Here is a 7571-nt window from a genome sequence, read left to right on the forward strand (position 1 = left end):
CTCGTCCCTTTTTTCTCATTCCAATTAATTCTTAAAAAATCATTTTAAAATATGGTTATTTACTAGAACACATCTATAGAAAAAATAGGGTTATTTGTTTTGTGAGATAAAAATAGTAAAATGATCATTTAAATTAAACGGAAAGTGTTAAAGGGAATGGACCAATGGTTGTTTATTCCAAAATTACCCTTAAATTGAAGAGATAATGTTCAAGAGTATGGATCCTTGGTTGTTTTATTCCAAAAGTGTTTCTGATACTTTTTTATATAAAAAGCAAAATTGATCAAATAGAAAAAATAGTGTTTGTCCCTGTTTTACTAGAGTCAAAATTGACATTTTTGTTTTCACTTTCTTTTGATAAATTTATTTGAATGGATGTTAATATTAAAACTGTCATTTTCCACTTTTATGTAATGGAAGGTTGATTGAGTAATTGATTACAAACTATATGCAGTGTTTTAGTAAAACACAAAGTATAGGGTAGGTTTTGGTAAATTAATAAAATTATAAGGGGTGTTTTAGTAAATGACCCTTATGGTTATTTTTTCTAAAATTATTTAATTGATAGTGAAAAAAGCTATTTTAAATATAACAAAAGTATGAAAAAAATACTTTTTGGGAAATCAAATTATTTAAAACCAAAAAAAAAAAATTAATCAACCTAACAACGATCCCTTTTCTAATTAAAATCATTTTAAAATACAATGGTTGTTTTTTCATTCTAAATTATTTGATAGCGAAAAAAAAATGTTTTATATATGACAGAAGTATGAAAAATAATGCTTTTCGGGAAATTGAATTATGTAAAATCAAAGCCAAAATACTTTTTGATGAATCAATTTTTTGTGTTAAGTACCTCGTCATTCGGTTTGCTTCCAAGTGGTTGATGACTCAGAGGCCAAAGTGGAGAATTTTGCTAGGTGAGGGCTTGGATGCCGAGCTGACCAGGGCGAGCTGGGAGTGGACTAGGTGCCGAGATGAAGGTAGGCTAGGTGTCGAGCTAACTGGTGGCGAGTTGGATTGATTGTTAAGCTTTGTAATTCTTTAGAGACCTGCAAGGAATCAATGTCAGAAGACCTGAGGTGGCTAACCCGGCGAGGTCGCTCTGATGCTTAAGTCAATACTCTTACAGTAGATTACGAGCTAAAAAATCATAAAGTATGAGACCTAGAATATGCTTACTTGCCCCCCCCCCCCATGTCATTGGGGTTGGTGCCTTTATATAGGCATTGTTTGGCGTGGACTTCACGCACCGTATCCGAGATTTCTGCGAGGTCGTCTAAGTGGTTCGAGATTCCCAAAGGCAACTGCCATGCACGTTGACCACCCTTTGGAATGTTCGATATGTGGGCCAACTCCCAAGGATCGTGGGAGTGTTGGGATATGCGTGCCAAATTTGTCAGCGAGCACGTCTCACAGGTCGCCACCTAGACTTCAATCAGGCTGGTACGCCCTCGAGGGAGGTCGCTCCTTGCGTCGAGGTCACTTTGGCCAGTGACGAGGTGCTGCAGGTCATCCCTGGACAAGGTTCTTCTAGCTGATCTGAGTTGTGGTCGAGGTCGCTAGTTTGGCATAAAGATTGGTCGCCAGGTCGGCGTCAGTGCTAGGTTGCCAGGTCGGCGCCTGTGCCAGGTCGCTAGGTCGGCGCCTGTGCCAGGTGGCCAGTTCGGCGCCTGTGCCAAGTCGCCAGGTCGGGCCTTGTGCCAGGTCACCAAGGCGACGCCTGTGCCAGGTCGCCAAGTCGGCGCCTGTGCCAGGTCGCCAGTTCGAGACACCATCATTTTGGCTAAGTTGTTGCCTAAGTGGTTTCGGGTGTCACCCAATTGTTCGAGATGCCATGTGTCACAATATCATTGGAGGGCCAAATCCGCCCTCATCATTTGCCCCCCACTCCTGAGCCGAAAGTAACGCGGCGAAGGGAGTAGATTGCTCATTTTGGCCTGAAATGACTAATTCGATAAGCTCGTAAGCGTCGATTCAATTCCTTAGGCTCTGGGAATGACTTGCAGTTAACTCTCCTTACCCTTGATTTTGCCCATGCCGAAGAGGTGACTGGGTCTTATGTGTCCATGCCGAGGAGGTGACTGGGACTTGTATGCCCATGCCAAGGAGGCGGTTGGGACTTATGTGGTGCCGAGGACTTTTATCAGCTCGACACCTTAGCCCTTAGGCTCCGAGATCAACTCGTAGCCCACTCTCCTTAATCTTTGATTTTGCCCATGCCGAAGAGGTGACTGGGACTTATGTGGTGCTGAAGTCTTTGCCAGTTCGACACTTTAGCCCTTAGGCTCTGGGAGTGACTCATAGTCCACTCTCCTTGATCTTTGATTTTGCCCATGCCGAAGAGGCGACTGGGTCTTATGTGGAGCTGGTCTTTTATTAGCTCACTAGCTTGCGCCTGGGCCAGGTCGCCAGGTCGACGCCCATGCTAGGCCGTCAGGTCATGCTTGGGCTAGGCCTCCAGGTTGCGCTTGGGCCAGGCCGCTAGGTCGTGCCTAAGTGGTTCCGGGTGTCACCCAGTTGTTCCGAGATGCCATGTGTCACGATATCATTGGAGGGCCAAATCCACCCTCATTACTTTCCTTAAAAATTGTGTTTGAATAAGGCCCTCTTCACGTTTCAATAAGTTACGCACCAAGGTAAATGTTTACACTTAATCCTAGAGCATGTTTGTGCATTGACCCATGTTCTTTTATTTTCCAGGTAACTAATATAATGACCACTTTTGTCCCATTCAAGTGTTGCCAACTTTCCCAATATGGAAAAGTTAATTGGGTTTCTAATTGATAAGGGCAACTTTTTTCCCTAAATATCAATAAAAAAAATTATATTTATAAAATAACCAAAATAGGATAGTTTTTTTTGAAAAATATCAAGAAAGGGTAATGACATTGTTCCTCATCTTCCTCCTCTGCCTCTGTACTCATACAAATACATTGGATTTGAAGACGACAGTGAGGCTTGGAGGAAGACGAGGGCAAATAGGAGAAGGAAGAGGAAGACAAGGGTTTTGCGCATTGACATGGGCGGAGAAGACGAGGAACCGTGGACAATGTTCCTCCGTTTTCCTTCGTTTTGTGCACTGACAAGGGCGAATAAGACGAGGAACAGTGTTCCTCCGTTTTTATGCACTGACATGGGCGGATAAGAGAAGGAAGAGGAATAGTGTCCGCTGACATGGGCAAATCCATTGCTCCTTTGATTCCTCTTCCTTCTCTTGTCCGCCCATGTTAGTGCTTAAAACCAAAGAAGACGAGTATCCTCCCATGTCAGTGCGCAAAACCCTTGTCTTCCTCTTCCTTCTCTTATCCACCCTCGTCTTCCTCCAAGCCTCGCCTCTTCGAATCCAGTGTACTTGCATGAATATAGAGGCAAAGGAGGAAGATGAGGAACAATGTCACTACCCTTTCTTGATATTTTTCCAAAAAAGCTATTCTATTTTGATTATTTTATAAAAATATTATTTTTATTGATATTTAGGGCAAAAAGTTGTCCTTATCGGCTAGAAAACTAAGTTAATTTACCCAAAAAAATAAAATTTCTCCAATCCTCACATAAATCAACAAAAAAGAATATGGATTTCTTGATCAATAGGATTTTCCCCCTTCTCAAAATCCCAAAAACGAACACACCGTAGAATCCTTTATCCTGCCTGTGCAATCATATGCATTGGTTAGGCCAATCAACCCATCATCCAACTCTATATGTTTTATCCATTCACATCATTAATAACAAATAATTCTCACTTAATAAACCTTTCATTTAATATTATTAATATGATATTAGAGCCATTTTCTATATTTTAATGTCTATAATTTTCTATAATTTTTACATATTTTTAATTATTCTCTATACTTTCATTATTTAATTTATGACATCTATTTCACCTGCTGGTTGAATCGCAGACTCGCCTGAATGGAAAAACAATTCCACTGTGAGGTCATTAAAGCTATAACTAGAGATCAATTCAGAATGGGAAGCATCCATATCTAAGTCCGATCTTATTATTAACCCAAGTTCATATATTATATAAATAAGATCAAAATCATAATTGAATAAAGGGTCGGGTCGGATGTACATCTAATCCAATTACAAAATGGATACAGTTTTCAAAATCAGAAACAGATTTGTTTGTGTAAATATGAATTATCTGAATCTAAAATAATTGGATTAGATTTTATACTTGCAGATTTTATCTATCTTTAGGCTGTGTTTGGAAACGATGCAAATAAGTGTAATTGTAAATATGTAGAGTGTAAAGCGGTTCATATAAATTGTAAAGTTGAATTAGTTTTTCACTAACAAATTTACCATTTTACCAAATAGACTTTTTTATCAGATGGATGCAAATACGAATTCCAATAAAGGGTGTATTTTTTATCAAAAGCTCATTCGAATACTAATTTACTTTTTTTTATTGATGTATTTTTACATCTTATTGTCAATGTAAATATGCATTGGAAAATGTATTTTCTATCATTTGTCAATCCATAAATGTAATATTATCAAACACAGGTAAAAATGAATCAAAGTGCAAATTTATCCTGAATCGTGATTTATACTCCGTTTGCATTGTTTCTAAACACAGCCTTAATGGTTGAGTAGAGGGTAAATTCGTAGAGGACAGATCATGGTCATTTAATTTCAGTTACAATTATTGAAATTCAAAATTTGCAAAGTTCAATCAAATTATAAAACCATTATAGGAAGCAAAATGCAACAAGCATATAGGTAAGCATATAGGTATAAAAGGGCTGCAAATGGCACCCATTCATCTGAATTCGAATTCGATCCTATTTAATGGTAGTCCAAATTCAATTGGTTAATAATTGGATCGCATGTAGACTTGATATAATCCAATTTAAATGTAGGTGTTTATATATACTTGGAATTAGTAAGGTTGGTCTGAATGTTGTGTTTTTACTACATAGTCATTCTTTTAAATTTCATAAAATTTATTGCCAACATATTTTATTCACGATATACAAATAACAAAGCCATTTGTAATTCGTTTTATTGAATATTATATAACATTTTGATTATTTTTATTTTATTTGTTAATATTATTTGATATTTTATTGCAATTTGAATTTGAGTGTGATGGATGACTTAGGACCTGCCACCCACAAGTTGTACCCACAGAGTACTACCACCATGTTTACATTTCCCCATGAATCATAAGGGAGATTTCCGATGCGCAATTGTCATATGGGTAGAGATGTGAGAACATCTAATGGGTAGCAGATATTATATCGTGAACAACGGTGGTTTACAACCTTTTAAAAGCAATTAAGGCCATATGTACAACAAATCAGAGTGGCGCAGCGGAAGCGTGGTGGGCCCATAACCCACAGGTCCCAGGATCGAAACCTCTCTCTGATATTTAGAGAGTCTTCCGCTCCCGGGGTATAACTCGTTTTAAATTCTGTGGCTGGACTCGGAGAATCACTTTGATTGCTGCATCAAAGACAAAGCCTTCACATTCTCCGTTTCAAACCAGAGTTTCATTCTTCTCAAAACCTTCATTCTCGCTTGAGATTATTGCCTTGTCCTTCTCAAACAAACAACAAAACTAAAATATCCTAACATAACCCGTTGTGTTATGTTACGATATTTTTACCCCGAGAGAACAATTTAAATAAAGTAAGTAACTAAATTCTGGTATTTAAGTTTTTTTTTTTTTTTTTTTGTATTATGATTTGATGAATTCTTCCAAGACTAAACACTCATAAATTGCAGACCTACCTAAAATATCTATACCCAATTCTGTAGGTTTCATGAATCATGAAACTAAAGCACTCAAATAAACTGAATGAATCAATCAGAGGCCTTGAATTGAATGGTTCGAAACAAGGCCAGAGCCCCATCTTCGCAATTCTCATGAACCTGGCTTCGCTGTAAATGACAGAAGCTTCCAACTTTGTATATTTTTATTAAATGCACTTTGTCCCACATCGATTGCTATTAAGTTTATAGAAGAATTCTTCAAAGCATCCAAGCGAACAAAGTTCACGACCTTACTTGAATGGGATCTGTTCTATAGGCTCGTGCCTCTGTATCCTTGAGTTCTTAGGAGATAGGAATCAAAGTCTGGTGGATGAATTTAGACCGTGCAATCAGAGCGTGATTATTGGCTTTGGGACCTCAAGATTTGGATTTCTATGGTCGTAGAGGATCATTGTCAGTCATCTGATGGCTGGGCGATCGCACTGTTGTCCAACAGATTACACTTTTTTTTTATCTTCTCCATTTTAGTCTTCATCACTGTCTACTCTTCTATTATTTTTCAATTGTCCAATACTTCCTATAAATCATTAAAGAATGATTTTTTATATTTAAATAAATTAGTTATAATCACATAAAACTATTTTTATCATTGTTCATATTTTTTAAAAAAATTTTGAATTTTTTAGTGTATTAAAGCGTATCTTATACATCTTTTAAAATTATCTTTTCATACACTTTGTATTTCTGATACTTTAAACCTTGCTAGTGGCTTTCTACTCCGAAGGAATCTCTAGATCATTCTTATTCCAACTGCAAATCAAATAGACATTAAGTTTTCAACTATCTGGTCAGAAGATTTTTTGGTATTACACTAAGTCAGCTTATTACACAGCAGTGTGAACGTGAGACCCATTGAGGCACTGACCACACCATGAAGAGTCATCCTGTGTAGATGGGCGAGCACCGATGCACTGTGAATTATGACTTATGAGTAAGGATAATTCCAATTCCGTCCGACCAAACAGTCCAATTCCATACTCCTATTCCTGCGAACCAAACAAGGTCTAAGATATAAAATCATTTGGCTTCGATTTTCTAAAGTTCACAGTCATTAGTAGTCATTACTCGAGTTGGCCCATGCCACCCAAAAACCCAAAAAAGGAATCAGCCTATTGATTAGTCAGTTTCTCGTGGTTGGTCTTGATCCCACTCTTTATCGATCTGTTTTTTTTCAATTTATGAATCTGGTTTGCCCACTGAAAACGATGTCTCATCATGTCACCTAAGATCCTGACTCCGTGGAACCCTCCAACTTCGTTTTTGACAATTTTTATAAGAATGAACTTTGTCCCACATTGGTCGTTTAGCAAAACGAAAATGAGTTCTTCAAAGCATCTGAGCTTACAAAGGGCACGACCTTACTTGAACAGGATCTGTTCTATAGGCTGGTACCTCTGTATCCTTGAGTTTTAAGGAGACAGGAATCAAAGTCTGGTGGATGAATTCGGACCGTGTGATCAGAGCGTGATTAATAGCTGGGAACCAAGATTTGGGTCTCCATAGCGTTAGAGGATTGTTCTCAGTCATCTCGTTGGCTGTGATGGTCGCTCGATTTTCTGACAGACTCTCAAGTCTCAACCCTTTTTTCTCATCCCAATTAATTTTTAAAATAAATAATTTTTAATTAAAATAGGGTTATTTGTTTTGTGAGATGCCCATGATCATCTAGGGTTTTAAAAGTATTTCTAACACTTTTTCTATAAATAACCCTATTTCAAAAGTGAGTGAAGTGTTAGAAATACTTTTGTGAGATGCCCATAATTAAAATAAATCATTTTTAATTA

The 7571-nt window shown here is 37.7% G+C and overlaps 2 non-coding genes across 2 annotated transcripts; both read left to right on the top strand.

The window, feature by feature from the left end:
* Positions 1–6011: 6011 nt before the first annotated feature.
* Positions 6012–6226, top strand: LOC148804395 (small nucleolar RNA U3). Its single transcript, XR_016081512.1, has one exon. It is a non-coding gene; the product is annotated as a small nucleolar RNA U3 (small nucleolar RNA).
* Positions 6227–7139: 913 nt separating this feature from the next.
* Positions 7140–7353, top strand: LOC148804396 (small nucleolar RNA U3). The gene has a single exon (XR_016081510.1). It is a non-coding gene; the product is annotated as a small nucleolar RNA U3 (small nucleolar RNA).
* The last annotated feature ends 218 nt before the right edge of the window (positions 7354–7571 follow it).

This window comes from Nelumbo nucifera, chromosome 1, assembly GCF_055504915.1.
Source record: "Nelumbo nucifera cultivar China Antique chromosome 1, China Antique-T2T, whole genome shotgun sequence".
Taxonomy (NCBI): Eukaryota; Viridiplantae; Streptophyta; class Magnoliopsida; order Proteales; family Nelumbonaceae; genus Nelumbo; species Nelumbo nucifera.